The 18,267-nt window shown below is 51.0% G+C and overlaps 1 protein-coding gene across 3 annotated transcripts in view; it reads right to left on the bottom strand.

Moving 5' to 3' along the window:
• LOC144612007 (natural resistance-associated macrophage protein 2-like) overlaps window positions 1-17,809 on the bottom strand; it is an 89,389-nt gene extending 71,580 nt beyond the window's left edge. For all 3 annotated transcript variants that reach the window (XR_013549604.1, XM_078431433.1, XM_078431432.1), the window contains exon 1: window positions 17,704-17,809. The gene's annotated coding sequence lies outside the window, so the exon portion shown is untranslated. The remainder of the gene's footprint in view (window positions 1-17,703) is intronic.
• Between the last annotated feature and the right edge of the window lie 458 nt (window positions 17,810-18,267).

The raw sequence follows: 18,267 nt of genomic DNA, 5'->3' as shown, positions 1-18,267 counted from the left end.
TCTCCCCTCTCCCCCCCTCCCTCTCCCCCCCTCCCTCTCCCCCCCCTCCCTCTCCCCCCCTCCCGCTCCCCCCCTCCCGCTCCCCCCCCTCCCTCCCCCCCTCCCCCCTCCTCCCTCCCCCCCCCCTCCCCTCCCCCCCCACCCCTCCCCCCTCCCCTCCCCCCACCCCCCCTCCCCCCCTCCCACCCCCCCCCCCCCACCCCCCACCCTCCACCCCCTCCCCCCACCCCCCCTCCTCCCTCCCCCACCACCCTCCCCCCTCCTCCCTCCCCCCACCCACCCCCCCCCTCCCACCCCCTCCTCCCCACCCCCCTCCTCCCTCCCCCCTCCTCCCTCCCCCCTCCTCCCTCCCCCCTCCTCCCTCCCCCTCCTCCCTCCTCCCTCCCCCCTCCTCCCTCCTCCCTCCCCTCACCCCCTCCCCTCACCCCCCCCTCCCCTCCTCCCCACCTCCCCTCCCCTCACCCCACCTCCCCTCACCCCACCTCCCCTCACCCCACCTCCCCTCACCCCACCTCCCCTCACCCCACCTCCCCTCACCCCACCTCCCCTCACCCCACCTCCCCTCCCCTCCATCCCACCTCCCCTCCCCTCACCCCACCTCCCCTCCCCTCACCCCACCTCCACTCCCCTCACCTCCCCTCACCCCACCTCCCCTCACCCCACCTCCCCTCACCCCACCTCCCCTCACCCCACCCCCCCCTCCCCTCACCCCCCCCTCCCCTCCCCTCACCCCCCCTCCCCTCCCCTCACCCTCACCCCCCCCTCCCCTCACCCCCCCCTCCCCTCACCCCCCCCTCCCCTCACCCCCCCCTCCCCTCACCCCCCCCCCTCCCCTCACCCCCCCCCCTCCCCTCACCCCCCCCCCTCCCCTCACACCCCCCCCTCCCCTCACCCCCCCCCTCCCCTCACCCCCCCCCTCCCCTCACCCCCCCCTCCCCTCACCCCCCCCTCCCCTCACCCCCCCCTCCCCTCACCCCCCCCTCCCCTCACCCCCCCCTCACCCCCCCCTCCCCTCACCCCCCCCTCCCCTCACCCCCCCCTCCCCTCACCCCCCCCTCCCCTCACCCCCCCCTCCCCTCACCCCCCCCTCCCCTCACCCCCCCTCCCCTCACCCCCCCTCCCCTCACCCCCCCCTCCCCTCACCCCCCCTCCCCTCACCCCCCCCCTCCCCTCACCCCCCCCTCCCCTCACCCCCCCCCTCACCCCCCCCTCACCCCCCCCTCCCCCTCACCCCCCCCTCCCCTCACCCCCCCTCCCCTCACCCCCCCCTCCCCTCACCCCCCCCTCCCCTCACCCCCCCCTCCCCTCACCCCCCCCTCCCCTCACCCCCCCCTCCCCTCACCCCCCCCTCCCCTCACCCCCCCCTCCCCTCACCCCCCCCTCCCCTCACCCCCCCCCTCCCCTCACCCCCCCCTCCCCTCACCCCCCCCTCCCCTCACCCCCCCCTCCCCTCACCCCCCCCTCCCCTCACCCCCCCCTCCCCTCACCCCCCCCTCCCCTCACCCCCCCTCCCCTCACCCCCCCTCCCCTCACCCCCCCTCCCCTCACCCCCCCCTCCCCTCACCCCCCCTCCCCTCACCCCCCCTCCCCTCACCCCCCCTCCCCTCACCCCCCCTCCCCTCACCCCCCCTCCCCTCACCCCCCCTCCCCTCACCCCACCTCCCCTCTCCTCCCCTCACTACCTCCCCTCACCCCCTCCCTTCACTCCTCCCCTCACCCCCTCCCTTCACTCCTCCCCTCACCCCCTCCCTACCTCCCCTCACCCCCTCCCTACCTCCCCTCACCCCCTCCCTCCTCCCCTCACCTCACCCCCTCCCTCCTCCCCTCACCTCACCCCCTCCCTACCTCCCCTCACCCCCTCCCTCCCTACCTCCCCCCCCTCACCTCACCCCCTCCCTACCTCCCCTCACCCCCTCCCTCACCCCCTCCATCCTCCCCTCAACACCCCTTATCTTCCCTCCCTCCACCCCCCTCCCTAGGAGATAGATTTAAACTTTAAAATGTGAATAACTTTAAAAATATAACATCGATTTCAATGAAACCTCTTCCATTAGCACCAAAGGGACGACGGTGAGTAAGGTGGGCCGAAAATTGTCGCGCTATTGTGTATCATTTTGGCTGTAGTTCAGGAACAAACAAACAAACAAACAAACAAACAAACAAACAAGAGTTTTAGTATATAGATAGATGGCTGCAATCTTCCCAACATTTCTACTCACCCATGAGCAGTCTGGTCATTTAGAACCCGGAACAGCACAGTAAGGAACAGGCCCTTCAGCCCACAAAGTCCATGCCAAACATGCCAAGTTCAGCTAAACTTCGTCTGCCTGCACATGATCAATGTCCCTGCATATCCATGTGCCTATCCAAAAGCCTCTTAAATACCACTATCGCATCTGCCTCCACCCCCACCCTGAGCAGCAATTTCCAGGCACCCACCAGCTTCTGTGTAAAAAAAAAACTTGCCCCCCATATCTCTTAGTTCTTGGTCCTCCAAAATATTCCAAATGGAATTTAAACTGGAGGTGGCGGAGTATGGACTTAAGCAAGAAGGGCTTCTTGGAGAAGAGCTACCTTAAATGTAGTTGCGTCTGGTTGAGTAACTACAGTAGGGTGAAGACCATCCCATGCTTTAGTTGTGCGAGGGAAGAATGAATTGCTATACGCATCTGTCTTGATAGCTGGTATCTCAAATTGAATTGAATGCCCTCGTCTATTCCTGACAGGTTTGGGTTTGGTGTAGATGTGGTCAATGTCGAGCTGACCATTTAACATTTTGTTTCACAAAATGCTGGAGTCACTCAGCAGGTCAGGCAGCATCTCAGGAGAAGGAATGGGTGACGTTTCGGGCCGAGACCCTTCTTCAGACTGATGTCAGGGGGGCGGGACAAAGGAAGGATATAGGTGGAGACAGGAAGATAGAGGGAGACTGGGAAGGAGGAGGGGAAGAGAGGGACAGAGGAACTATCTAAAGTTGGAGAAGTCAATGTTCATACCGCTGGGCTGCAAGCTGCCCAAGCGAAATATGAGGTGCTGTTCCTCCAATTTCCGGTGGGCCTCACTATGGCACTGGAGGAGGCCCATGACAGAAAGGTCAGACTGGGAGTGGGAGGGGGAGTTGAAGTTCTCAGCCACCGGGAGATCAGGTTGGTTAAGGCGGAGTGAGCAAAGGTGTTGAGCTAAACGATCGCTGAGCCTGCGTTTGGTTTCGCCGATGTAAAGAAGTTGACATCTAGAGCAGCGGATGCAATAGATGAGGTTGGAGGAGGTGCAGGTGAACTTCTCTCACCTGGAAAGACTGTTTGGGTCCTTGGATGGAGTTGAGGGGGGAGGTAAAGGGAAATGTAGATGGAAAAGGGAAATGTAACGGGAAAAGAGCTAGATAGAGCTCTTAAGGATAGCGGAGTCAGGGGGTATGGGGAGAAGGCAGGAATGGGGTACTGATTGAGAATGATCAGCCATGATCACATTGAATCGCGGTGCTGGCTTGAAGGGCCGAATGGCCTCCTCCTGCACCTATTGTCTATTTTGCAAATCCTTTAAAAATCTCCTTTAATAACTTTGCTCCTCTCATCTTAATGCTCTGAATTTTGAGGCAATGGTCTCATTTTGAGGTCTAGTGGAGGTGTTTCAGTTTAGTTTATTGTCACGTGTACAGTGAAAAGGTGGCACGGTAGAACTAGCTGTTGTTCAAGCTCATGGAAGCTCATGTACTTTCAGATGATGCTGGCCATTCCTCAGTCCTTTGAAGAGATTCAGCACATCGCCGAATACTCTATCGCGCCTCTGTAGGTGTACGACAGAGCGCGTACTGACTGGTAGCATCACGGCCTGACTGGGCAACTCGAACGCCCATGAACAGAGGAGACCGCAGATAGTGGTGAACGTTGCCCGGCCCACCACGGGTACCCACCTCCTCACCATCAAAGGAGTCCAAGGGATGCTCTGTCTCAAGAGGATAGCCACTGTCCTCACTGACACCCTGGCCATGCTCACAGCTGCCATCAAGAAGAAAGATTTTTTAGATTTTAGATTTAGAGATACAGCGCGGATACAGGCCCTTCGGCCCACCGAGTCCGCGCCGCGCGGAGAACGTACAAACTCCGTACAGACGGCGCCCGTAGTCAGGATCGAACCAGAGTCTCCGGCGCTGCATTCGTTGTAAGGCAGCAACTCTACCGCTGCGCCACCGTGCCGCCCTGACATGCGTCAGAGATCCACGACCTCTCGGTTCGAGGCCAGATTTACCCCCAGCCCCCATCGGGCTTTTGAACAACTCACCACGACCCCTCCTCAGCACCAAACTACTATGGCCTTTGTATCAGGTTGCACTGCACACTTCATTTTCTACTGTTATGGTCTGGTTACCTAGAATAGAAACAAGGTGCAGGAGGAGGCCATTCATTGTGATCATGGCTGATCATCCACAATCAGTAACCTGTCCCCATATCCCGATTCCACTAGGCCCCAGAGCTCTATCTAACTCTCTCTCTTAAATTCTTCCAGTGACTTGGCCTCCACTGCCCTCTGTGGCAGAGAACTCCACAAATTCACAACTCTCCGGGTGAAAAAGTTCCTTCTCACCTCAGTTTTAAATGGCCTCCCCTTTATTCTAAGACTGTGTGGCCCCTGGTTCTGGACTCCCCCAACATTGGGAACATTTTTTCCTGCATCTAGCTTGTCCAGTCCTTTTATAATTTTATATGTCTCTATAAGATCCCTCTCATACTTCTAAACTCCAGTGAATACAAGCCTAGTCTTTTCAATCTTTCCTCATATGACAGTCCCGCCATCCCAGGGATCAATCTCGTGAACCTACGCTGCACTGCCTCAATTACAAGGATGTCCTTCCTCAAATTAGGAGACCAAAACTGTACACAATCCTCCAGATGTGGTCCTATCAGGGCCCTATACAACTGCAGAAGAACCTCTTTACTCCTATACTCAAATCCTCTCGTAAATTATCTTATTGTAGATTTGTTTGCTTATTTATTTATTGTGTCGTGGGTTAATGTGCCCGTAAAGCAGCTGGGAAGAATTAAATTGGTGCATATGACAAGTTCCTGCCACACCTGACAATTAAACACTCTCAACCTTTGAGAGGTAGCGCGTCAATAAACAAAAGAGAGAATCGATGAATCACCGTCAACAGTGCAGGCTCCTCAAACTTGTATTTAACTTCATTGGAACAGTGATCAGAGGCCACAGGTGGCGAGGTCAGATTGGGATCATGGTGTAGAATTTAAAGTAACAGGCAACTGGAATAGTTTTTAGTCTAGAGAAAATTTGAGTGGAGGAAATGAGCAAAGCCGCTTACTTTCTCTGTCAGCGCACTCTAAATTAACCAATCGCCAACTTTCTCTTTACTGCAACCACCCCTCTACCTCCAAGAGTCAAGGAAGTCAAGACTGTTTAATTGTCCTTTAGGCCAATAGGACCTTTCTGTCCTCGGCCTCCTCCATTGTCAAGAGCGAGGCTAAACGCAAATTGGAGGAACAGCATCCCATATTTTGCTTGGGCAGCTTACAGCCCAGTGGTATGAACATTGATTTCTCTAACTTCAAGTAACCCCGGCATTCCCTCTCTCTCCTTCCCTCTCTCTCCTTCCCCCTCTCTCCTTCCCCCTCTCTCCTTCCCCCTCTCTCCTTCCCCCTCTCTCCTTCCCCCTCTCCTTCCCCCTCTCTCCTTCCCCCTCTCTCCTTCCCCCTCTCTCCATCCCTCTCTCTCCATCCCTCCCCTCCATCCCTCCATCCCTCCCCCACCCAAGTCGCACCAGCTTCTCGTTCTCACCCAACAAACAGCTCACAACGGCCTGTTTCCTTTACCATCGCTATTTCTCTGCAGATCTCCACATCGCCGACTATTATCTCTCCTTTCCCTTTCCCCTGACTTTCAGTCGGAAGAAGGGTCTCGCCCCGAAACATCACCCATTCCTTCTCTCCAGAGATGCTGCCTGTCCCGCCGAGTTCCTCCAGCTTTTTGGGTCAGGTGTGGTGGCAACAGAACAACACCATTCTCACTGGCAGCTGGGGATCCAGAGCTGGTGCCAAGAACAGCAGAGATTGGGGACCATGGATGGGTTCACAGCCAGAGGTGGGAGTGCTTGTATGTTTTGGCTCATTTTGACAAGCTGAAACAATACATGATGAAACCCACTCCCTTTGAACTCACCTGGGTCACTGGAAAATTTACAATACTACCGAAATGCAGGGAATGGAGAGACAAAATGCGTAGGAAATTATTCACAAAATGCTGGAGTAACTCAGCGGGTCAGGCAGCATCTCGGGAGAGAAGGAATGGGTGACGTTTCGGGTCGAGACCCTTCTTCAGACTGATGTCAGGGGGGCGGGACAAAGGAAGGATATAGGTGGAGACAGGAAGATAGAGGGAGAACTGGGAAGGGGGAGGGGAAGAGAGGGACAGAGGAACTATCTAAAGTTGGAGGTCGATGTTCATACCACTGGGCTGGAAGCTGCCCAAGCGAAATATGAGGTGCTGTTCCTCCAATTTCCGTTGGGCCTCACTATGGCACTGGAGGAGGCCCATGACAGAAAGGTCAGACTGAAAGATCTCGACCCGAAACGTCGCCCATTCCTTCTCTCCTGAGATGCTGCCTGACCTGCTGAGTTACTCCAGCATTTTGTGAGTAAATACCTTCGATTTGTACCAGCATCTGCAGTTATTTTCTTACACAAACGCGTAGGAAAGAACTGCAGATGCTGGTTTAAATCGACGGTAGACACAAAATGCTGGAGTAACTCAGCGGGACGGGCAGCATCTCTGGAGAGAAGGAATGGAGAGATATGGATTATGTGCAGGCAGGTAAGGGTTGGTTTTGGCATCGTGTTCGGCACAGACATTGTGGGCTGAAGGGCCTGTTCCTGCGCTACGTTCTATATTCTATAACATGTAAAAAGGGAAAATAAAAGCGCATTTGGGTACTTATCGGAATTAACATCCAATAAACCAGAGAATCGGCAAGTCTAATTGTACAGAAGAGCGGGTAAAACTGTCCTGATCTCCAATGGGTAGCCAACATTCAGAGTTCAACACCTTTGCATGGTAACCAAACTAATGTCCTCTTTCCCAGAGCTTATCTGGTGACCCTTGTTTAATAGAGGGGTTTTGGCATGGAGCCACTGAGTTACTCCAGCATTTTGTGTCTATGTTGGGTATGGACTTTAGGTTCAGAATCGATATTCGAAACAGTCAATGCTGAGATCCAAGCATATCAATGGCCAAGGTAGAAAGGGATGATACAGAAACGTACCCAGGGAAAATTTACCAACAGCAGAAAGAGAGGGGGGATTTGGCGCAAGATGGAACACATTGCGAGAATCTTAGCTTCACTCTTAAGAAGGGGGCTGTCTCACATAACACTCGATAGACTTGCTGGGATGCCTGATCAACCCAGGCTGGGTCGCCTGGGCGAGGGGGTCTGATGTTGTGAGACCCGAAACACCCCATGACCCCAGGTCACATCACTGAGGATGCGTCCCAGCGCATCCAGAGGATGTATCGTTCACATCGAAGTCTGGCTCAGCCAGTGGCACCTAGGAACAGACTGGGTGACAACCAGGAATAGTTTGGTGACTACTGGAGAGAGCACGGAAAGACGGCACCCGGGACAAGATGGGTTGGCACCCCCAGTCCGTGCCTGTTGTGAAAAAGAAACCCAATAAGCTACGGAAAGGCCTTGTGCCATCAGGCAAGAATGAAATGCTCGGAGGAGGAGAAAGAGGTGCAGGGCACAGGCCCTGAACCTGGTGAGACGCAGGAGGAGCCGGGCCAGGACTCGCCCCACAGACTCGTCCCTCCACGCACCAGTCTCCCAACCCCTGCAGAGTCGTTATTAAGAGGGCTGATCCGTGGGCAGTTGCTGCTGGGATGCAAGTCAGGGCCTGATCAACCCCAGGCTGGGTCGCCTGGGCGAGGGCGTCTGATGTTGTGAGACCCGAAACACCCGATGACCCCAGATCACATCACTGAGGATGCGTCCCAGTGCATCCAGACGATGTATGTTGCACATAATTGTCACAGATTTTGTTTTTCATTAAGATGCCAATATTTCAAGTATTGATAAAATGGCTGATGACGGCTTTGAAATGTGCCCCACACAAAACATAAATGAAATGTGAAATATGGACCCAGTTAGAAACACGGAAAACAGGTGCAGGAGGAGGCCATTCAGCCCTTCGAGCCAGCACCTTCATTCAATACGATCATGGCTGGTCACCCTAAATCAGTACAATAGACAATAGGTGCAGGAGTAGGCCATTCAGCCCTTCGAGCCAGCACCGCCATTCAATGCGATCATGGCTGATCACTCTCAATCAGTACCCCGTTCCTGCCTTCTCCCCATACCCCCTCATTCCGCTATCCTTAAGAGCTCCATCCAGCTCTCTCTTGAAAGCATCCAACGAACTGGCCTCCACTGCCTTCTGAGGCAGAGAATTCCACACCTTCACCACTCTGACTGAAAAAGTTCTTCCTCATCTCAGTTCTAAATGGCCTACCCCTTATTCTTAAACTGTGGCCCCTTGTTCTGGACTCCCCCAACATTGGGAACATGTTTCCTGCCTCTAATGTGTCCAATCCCCTAATTATCTTATATGTTTCAATAAGATCCCCCCTCATCCTTCTAAATTCCAGTGTATACAAGCCTAATTGCTCCAGCCTTTCAACATACGACAGTCCCGCCATTCCGGGAATTAACCTAGTGAACCTACGCTGCACGCCCTCAATAGCAAGAATATCCTTCCTCAAATTTGGAGACCAAAACTGCACACAGTACTCCAGGTGCGGTCTCACCAGGGCCCGGTACAACTGTAGAAGGACCTCTTTGCTTCTATACTCAACTCCTCTTGTTATGAAGGCCAACATTCCATTGGCTTTCTTCACTGCCTACTGTACCTGCATGCTTCCTTTCAGTGACTGATGCACTAGGACATCCAGATCTCGTTGAACATCCCCTCTTCCTAACTTGACACCATTCAGATAATAATCTGCCTTTCTATTCTTACTTCCAAAGTGAATAACCTCACACTTATCTACATTAAACTGCATCTGCCATGTATCCGCCCACTCACACAACCTGTCCAAGTAACCCTGCAGCCTTATTGCATCTACCTCACAATTCACACTAACCCCCCATTCCTGCTTTCTCCCCACATCCCTTGATTCCATTAGCCCCCAAGAGCAGTATCTAACAGTTACCCAGTCAGGTATTATCACCAGACACTGCCAACTGACACGCACCCACCACGCCCTTTAACATCAACCCGCCTGCCTTCATAAAGACCCAGATCTCTGTCACTTCACTAATTTTACTTTCCTTCAAGATTTTATCCTCACATTTCCTTGCCAATTTAAGGACTCGAAGTCCTTTGGTACATTACATTAAAAGGGCGGCCATTTAAATGGAAATTTATTTTATACTCGCGTCCGAGAATGGAATTTGATAAACAACTTTCAAACTCAGAAACAAAAGGGCAAAGCACAAAGCCAAGGAGGATACCAAAGATGAACAATTTCTACAATAATATGTCGACGAAGTCTGTGCTGGCTGCATACAAGGAGATAAGGTGGTTGGATCTCAGAATCTCTGAAGTATTCTCAACCTTCTGTGCACGTCATTGCTCCAGTATCACACACTCCTTGATAAGGTCATAGAACTGACTACTACACCCATACCCTGGCCTCTGAAACATGTGTGATGCAATGCACTAGGACGTGGAAATATATTTACAACTCTGGCCCTTTGCTCGCGTTTGCCTTCACACAAATAAATAAAGCCAAACAGATCTGTATTTACCTGGGACTCTGGTGTTTATACTGGAAATATTAATGTAGTTAAAATGGTGACTGTCAATTTGCAAGCAGCGGCCATCTTGTGACTGGGAGTTCTGAATTGAGTTCTGAATTTGCCAATGCAGACAGACTCTTGAATCCTATCAGAACATTTCCAGTTACGTGGAGCTTTGGCTGGCCTTTTGAGCCTAAAGAAGGGCAACTATTCCAGGCAGGGTTTTACGAAGAGTACAACCACTACTGTGTGGATTTTCACGAAGGAAACCTCTACAGCTGGGGTTTTAATAAAAGGACAACTGTCATAGTTACGCTTTAATAAGAGAGGAAGCAGGACAATCAGACCTTTTAACTAGCATTACCTCTTAATTTTACAGCAGAGTCCAGCTTTAAGCATTCAATGGTAGACACAAAATGCTGGAGTAACTCAGCGGTTCAGGCAGCATCTCAGGAGAGAAGGAATGGGTGACGTTTCGGGACCCGAAACGTCACCCATTCCTTCTCTCCTGAGATGCTGCCTGACCCGCTGAGTTACTCCAGCATTTTGTGTCTACCTTCGATTTAAACAAGCATCTGCAGTTTTTTCCCTACACTTTAAGCATTCAATGTTTAGTTTAGATATGTAGTGCAGAAACAGAACCCTTCGGCCCACCGAGTCTGCGCCGGCCAGCGATCCCCGCACACTAACACTATCGTGCACACTAGGGACAATTTGCAATTTACCAAAGCCAATTAACCTGCAAACCTGCATGTCTTTGGAGTGTGGGAGGAAACCGGAGCACCCAAAGAAAACCCATGCAGTCACAGGGAGAACATCGTGCCACCCAAGGCTTGTAAAGTCCTCAACTAAGGAACAAAGATGTGCTCGCCGATCGTTTCGCTGAACACATCCGCTCATTCCGTCTCAACCAACCTGATCTCCCAAGTAGCTCAGCACTTCAACTCCCCCTCCCACTCCCAATCTGACCTTTCTGTCCTGGGCCTCCTCCATTGTCAGAGTGAGGTCCAGCGCAAATTGGAGGAACAGCACCTCGTATTTCACTTGGGCAGCTTACACCCCAGCGGTATGAACATTGACTTCTCCAACCTCAGACAGCCCTTGCTGTCCCTCTTTGTCCCCTCCCCCTTCCCAGTTCTCCCACTAGTCTTCCTGTCTCCGACTACATCTTATCTTTGTCCCGCCCCCTCCCCTGACATCGGTCTGAAGAGGGGTCTCGACCCGAAACGTCACCCATTCCTTCTGTCCCGAGATGCTGCCTGGCCCGCTGAGTTACTCCAGCATTGTGTGTCTACCTTCGATTTAAACCAGCATCTGCAGTTTTTTTCCTAAACAAAGATGTGCTAGTGCACCTATACTAAAATCCAGCTCAGTCAGCTGATCTCCTGGAGAAAGAAGCAAACACCCGAAGCCAAATGGTTGATGAAGCTTAACTGGAGGAAACAACTTTAAGTCCACCTGTAAATAATTTATAACAGCCAGTATGTTGAGCTGTGGCCAAGAAGTAATTATTGACTGGCCAACAAACATTGGCACTGTTAGAGCCAAGTTACATTCATGAACCTTGCACAAAACCTGCTCATTTTTAATAACCGTCCTAAGCCATTCTCACATAGCAGGAAGGTAGACACAGGATGCCAGAGTAACTCAGCGGGTCAGGCAGCATCTCTGGAGAACATGGATAGGTGACGTTTCACAGAGTGCTGGAGTAACTCAGCGGGTCAGGCAGCATCTGTGGAGAACATGGATAGGTGACGTTTCACAGAGTGCTGGAGTAACTCAGCGGGTCAGGCAGCATCTGTGGAGAACATGGATAGGTGACGTTTCACAGAGTGCTGGAGTAACTCAGCGGGACAGGCAGCATCTGTGGAGAACATGGATAGGTGACGTTTCACAGAGTGCTGGAGTAACTCAGTGGGTCAAGCAGCATCTCTGGAGAACATGGATTAGAGGCGTTTCGGGTCGAGACCCTTCTTCAGTCTGAAGAAGGGTCTCGACCCGAAACGTCACCCATTCCTTCTCTCTACAGATGCTGCCTGGCCCGCTGAGTTACTCCAGCATTTTGTGTCTACCTTCGATTGAAACCAGCATCTGCAGTTTTCTTTCCCTCACATACCAGGAAGTTGGGCTTCTTCCCCACCCACTCCATTTGCCTTTCACCCACACACACCTCCCATCAGGTCCCCTCCCCCACTGTTCCCATCTGTCCAGCCCCCCCTCCCTTATTTGGTCCCACACCATGGGGGTATGGGGAGAAGGCAGGAACAGGGTACTGATTGAGAATGATCAGCCATGATCACATTGAATGGCGGTGCTGGCTCGAAGGGCTGAATGGCCTCCTCCTGCACCTATTGTCTATTGTCACGCTTCACCTTCTTTTCGCACCAGGGGGACACAGTGGCAGGGGCGGCACGGTGGCACAGCAGTAGAGTCGCTGCCTCACAGCGCCAGAGACCCGGGTTCGATCCCGACTACAGGTGCTGTCTGTACGGAGTCTGTACGTTCTGCCCGTGACCGTGTGGGTTTTCTCCGGGTGCTCCGGTTTTCTCCCACATCCCAAGGATGTACAGGTTTGTAGGGTAATTGGCTTTGGTAAAAGTTGTAAATTGCCCCTCGTGCGTAGTGATAGTGAATGGGGATCAATAGTCAATAGTCAAGTTTATTTGTCACATACACATAAATGTGCAGTGAAATGAAAGATTACCCGCAGTTCAACAATAAGACCAATAAAAATAAGCAATAAATCGCTGGTCGTTGCGGACTTGTTGGGCCGTAGAACATATTTCCAAGCTGCATCTCTAAACTCTAAATCCGATGCCATTATCCACAGCCTCTGGTTACCTTCGTCTATCACGTCCCAGCCTCTTGTTATCTCCCCTGCTCTCCCCCACAACTCCACCCACCATCCCAATCTTCCTAAACAGCGATCACCCCACGCACTAAATTACACGCACTCGGTACAATCTTACAACTTACTTTAGAGTGCGGAAGGGAACCGGAGAAAAACCTACGTAGTCACGAGGAGAAGGTACAAACTCCGTCCACACAGCACCCGTGGTCAGGATCAGACCCGGGCCTCAGGTGCTGTGAGGCCGCGGCTCTACCGCTGCGCCACTGTGCCGACGTAAATTCTGTGGTCACAAGAGGCTGAGTTTCCTTACCAAGTGACTAACCTCCTGTCATATGAGCATCAACAGTATAAGCCATCTGGCCCTTGGAAGCTGTGTGACTCATGAGGATCAGTCTTCTACATTAGTATTGGGTCTACTACATTAGCTAATCTTCTACATTCGTACTATTTTCCAGCACCAACCCCACACCTCTTGATTTCCCTAATATCCAGAGTTCTATCAATCTCTGTTTGAACAGGCTCTTTGCAAACAGTGACTCAGAAATTCATCAAGGGCCGGCACGGCGGCAGAGTTGCTGCCTTACAGCGAATGCAGCGCCGGAGACTCAGGTTCGATCCTGACTACGGGCGCCGTCTGTACGGAGTTTGTACGTTCTCCCCGTGACCTGCGTGGGTTTTCTCCGAGATCTTCGGTTTCCTCCCACACCCCAAAGACGTACAGGTTTGTAGGTTAATTGGCTGGGCAAATGTAAAAATTGTCCCTAGTGGGTGTAGGATAGTGTTAGTGTGCATGGATCGCTGGGCGGCGCGGACCCGGTGGGCCGAAGGGCCTGTTTCTGCACTGTATCTCTAAATCTAAAAAATCTAAAATCAAGATTTCTTTAACAGGGTTCTTAGGAGGGTTCCTCCTTAATCCCCACCTGGTCACTCCACTTCAATTATTTATTGTCTTAATGAATTTAATGAAATATCTCACCAATATTGGGTAGAAAGGAACTGCAGATGCTGGTTTAAACATGATAGACACAAAATGCTGGAGTAACTCAGCGGGACAGGCAGCATCTCTGGAGAGAAGGAATGGGTGACGTTTCGGGTCGGGAAGGGTCTTGACCAAATTAAACTAATCCCATATTCCTGCACGTGATCCATGTCCCTCCATTCCCTGAACACCCACGTGCCTATCTAAATGCCTCTTAAACAACACTATCATGTCAGCTTCCACTACCTGTGCTTTCCAGGCACCTAACAATCTGTAAAAATAAAATAAAACTGGCTCACACAAACAGGCAGCGTTCGTCCTACCCACTGACATGTGGAAGAGAGGACGCCCCTGTTGAGGGAAGCAACAAAAGAGGAGCCGGCGTGGGTGGACCGCCGTGGGGGGGGGGCGGAGAACAAAGGGGGACCTGGCGTGGACACTGTGCATGCTTTGTAACGTTGTCAGCGACCTTCATGTGGCGACCATTTGCATACCCTGGGTCTGCAAGCAAAGAATTTCACTGTGACTTGTCACATGGGACAATAAAGTATTCATTCATTCATTCATACCTGTCGTGCTGACAGCAAAACAGAGACGAGATACGGATTTGTATCAACCCCAAGGACTTAAACATAGCGATCAAACGACCACGTTATCCCACTTCTGACACCATGTTGTGCTGACCGTATAATAACATAAGCCTTACACCTGGATAATGATCCAAAGACTTTATTAACCACATAGCAAGCACGACCTCACGCCTGCACGTTCCACTTACACTAACCCGAATCACACAAGCAGTGGTCACTCAAAAGCTAACTACAACAGCATGACACATAACATGAGTGACACCATTACACTAATCTACAATACCCTGTCCCCATGACCAAATCTGTGCTCATCTCTAAGTGCAGCCTGCCAGAATACTACACAGCTTCTGCAGAAATCCTCAGGATCTGAATACAACCAAATTCACATCGAAGCATCTTCATGGTTTCTCGCACATGGCTCGAAGACAATAGACAATAGGTGCAGGAGGAGGACATTCGGCCCTTCGAAGAAGGGATAGGTTTAGGGCCCCTTGGCTCTCATCTTGTTTACTCCTTCCTATTCCACCCACAAGCTGCCAGCTCCTATTTTCATTTCAAAAGCATATAACTAGCATTTATTTGTGTTATTTTAGTTGCCCAGATGCAAACTGAGCCACGTTGCAAAACTGCATTGTGTCGGAGGAAATTGCAGAAACTGGTTTACACCGAGGATAGACACAAGCTGGACTAACTCAGTGGGTCAGACAACATGTCTCTTCACCAGTGACATGTCTCTGCGTCCAAATTGTTCAGGAAAGGCGACAGACCTGCACTCCTCTGTGTTAATCTTCCGATGTAGGCTGTTTGCAAGGATATACAATGCAATTGGACATTTGAATGTTTCCCAGCCCAGGCAGATCCTGTGAATGTGTCACCCTGTTCCAACCCCACAAAAAAAACAATACAACAGAAAACATCTGAAAGACAAAAATGTCACGAACAAGACATTGGGAGGTCACACTTAAGAGTATTGTGTTCAGTTGTCGTCACCGAGTTATGGGAAATATGTTGTTCAACTGGAAAGTTGTGTAATCTGCCTACTTTAGTGCTTTTATTGTTGGACTGTGAGTGACTGAATTTCGTCCAAAAAACTTTTTTGGATGACAAATAAAGCTATCTTGAATCTTGAATCTTGAAGTGTGCAGTAAAGATGATGCAAGGACACGAGGGCCTGAGCGAGAGGGAGAGGTTGAGCGGGCTAGGACTTTATTCCTTGGAGCACAGGAAGATGAGGGATATAGATTGGGTAAATGCTCAGTATTTTACCCAGAGGAGAATTGAGAACCAGAGGGCATAGGCTTGTGAGGGAGGAGGGGGAAGATTTAAAAGGAACCTGAAGGGCATTTTGTTTTACACATACACAAAAGTTGGTAGGTGTATGCAATGAGCTGCCAGAGGAGGTTGTTGAGGCAGATAGTATTATAATGTTTAAGAAACATTTAGGCAGGTACATGGATAGGACAGGTTTAGAGGGGAAATAGGCCAAACACAGGCAGGTGGGACTAGTGTAGATGGGGCATGTTGGTTGGCGTGGGCAAGTTGGGCCAAAGGGCCTGTTTTCACGCAGTGCTACTCCACGAGTCTAAAGCAAATACTGGGCAGTCATTACTTCAGACCCAAAAGGCAAAGTAAATTGTAACTTGACAGGCAGAGCATGGATTACACTGCTTAAATTAGGGTGAGGGTTGGGATGTGGTGAGAAGTAATGGCACTGCCTGATAGGAAATCCTCAGTCTGGCCAACACTTGCAAATCTTCATGTTGAAGTGCAACATGTTGCAAACGATTCAAAAGTATGTGATAAAGCAAACCGTGGTCATAAGGGGTCTGTAAAGGCTAGTGGACAAGAAGATGGAATATAATGTGGGAAAATGTGGGAAGAGTAGAGAAACAGAATACAAATGAAGGAAAGCTGGTAAACATTAGTGTACAAAGGGATCTTGATGTGCTGGTCTCAAGATGCAAAAAGTAAACATGTAGGTACATTTGGAACATTCTGTTCTGATTCCTGGGATTGTTCTACCAAGAAAGATTCAACAAGATTGTTTTTTTATATTGCTTTGCAGAATGAGAAGGCAAATTGGCAAATGAAAAATACAAGCCTCACAGAAATTGAAAGGGAGGTTTCATCATGGGGGAAATCTAGAATTAGCAGAGTAAAGTCTCTGAATAAGGAAGCAACTATTTACAAGCAAGATAAGAAAAGTCTTTATGCGCAATACTGTAGATCTTTAGAATTCACTCACTCAGAGAGCTGTAAATGCATAGTTTGAGGATGCAATTGAGAGTCTAAAGGGGTATGGAGATCAAGGCAAGACAGTGAAGTTTGGGTAGAGTATCAGCTACAGCGCCACTTAATAGTGCACAAGTCTTAAGGGACCATACAAATCTTCTCCTACATCGGGGAATACTTGTTTTAATTCTAAATGGGAATCCCATTCTGTGCTAATATGAAGCATTTTCAGAGAAACTAAAAGAGAACACGAGTGTTAAACATAGTGGGGTCCACCACAGGAACATGTGAGCTCCAATGTAACACAATTGGTCTCTTAATCATCCCTTAGATTGCCTGAGAACATAGAACAGTATAACACAGGCCTGTCAGCCCACATTGGCTGTGCTGAACATGATGCCAAATTAAACTATAATCTCCTCTGCCTGCACATGATCCATTCGCCACATATCCATGTGTCTGTCCAAAAGCCTCTTACCATCACCATCCCTGATAATGCATCCCCAGCACCCATCACCCTTTTCCCTTTAAACTCACCCCTCTCACCACAAAGATATGCCCTTCAGTCTTTGACACTTCCAATCTGGGGAAAAGATTCAAACTCTGGAAATGCTTTAATACACTTCGCAGTCTCTTTTAAAGAAACAATCTTAAACCTGTCACCTTTCCCAAAAGTATAGTCATTCAATTTTAATATCTCTGGTTAGATTTAAATGTCTTTTTTTCTATATAACTGCATGCAAGGTGCTGTTATTGTTTTGATACTTAGAATCCCAAACAAGGTCAAACAATGCAAGGTTAGGATTAAATGATCTGACTGCTTTGCTAACAGATAGCCCACTGTTTACCACTGAGAAGTAATTTACAGACTCACAAAGAAGTTTTACCACCGCGTTGCCAAATAATCAGCAAGGTAACATGACAGGCATCATGGAAACTTATTGAGCTGAAAGAACCCATTGTACAGCTGGGTATTATCCCACCCAGGAAATAGTCATCAAAGAAAACCCGGACTGGGGACGACTGCGATGTACAGACATCAGGAGCAAAAAGCGAAAAGAATACAAAAAGCGAGGAGAATATTACCCCCCTCGACCCCACACTGGAGCTCAGTCAGTGCTGGCCCTAACACACACATTCAGACCTCCTTCCTGCCTGCCTTCCCTTTCTGCAGCCGATGATGCCATATTTCTTTGTTTTTCCCTCCTTCCCACCGCCATCCCAAGCTGCTCGCCGGGCCTCCTACCTGCTCAGCCCCACACAGACGAAGGCCAGTCCGCCTCCGTTCGGGCTCCTCTCACTTGGACGGCGAAAGTTCCCACGCATCCAGGTCGCGGGCATTGGGCCGCCCCGCACGCCGCTCATTGGCCGCTCGCGATCCCGCCTGACCTCCCGACCCCTTCCTCACAGCCAATCGGGATCGGCGGGCGGGCTGTCGGGCGTCCTGGCGTCAGGCGTCGGGTGTTCGGCCGTTCGGGCGTCAGACGTCGGGTGTTCGGGCGTCAGGACGTTGGGCGGAGCGCGTCAGGACGTTGGGCGGAGCGCGTCAGGACGTTGGGCGGAGCGCCGCAACCCGTCCCGCCCTTTTGCCCGCCCGCCGTCCACAACCGGGCTCGAGCGAAGTCACTCATTGACTTACTGACTGCACCAATACAATACAATATATCTTTATTGTCCTTGTCCAGGGGTACAACGACATTGGGAATGTGCCTCCCATATGATGCAATAAATTAATTAGTTAGTCAGTATTGATTTAAACAACCCAACGAAACAAATTGTAACACTTTTTGAAAACAGAATAAAGTGCAAG

This window comes from Rhinoraja longicauda, chromosome 42 (genome assembly GCF_053455715.1).
Source record: "Rhinoraja longicauda isolate Sanriku21f chromosome 42, sRhiLon1.1, whole genome shotgun sequence".
NCBI lineage: Eukaryota > Metazoa > Chordata > Chondrichthyes > Rajiformes > Arhynchobatidae > Rhinoraja > Rhinoraja longicauda.
Note: the sequence above shows the minus strand (reverse complement) of the source record. Positions and strands in the feature narration are given on the sequence as shown.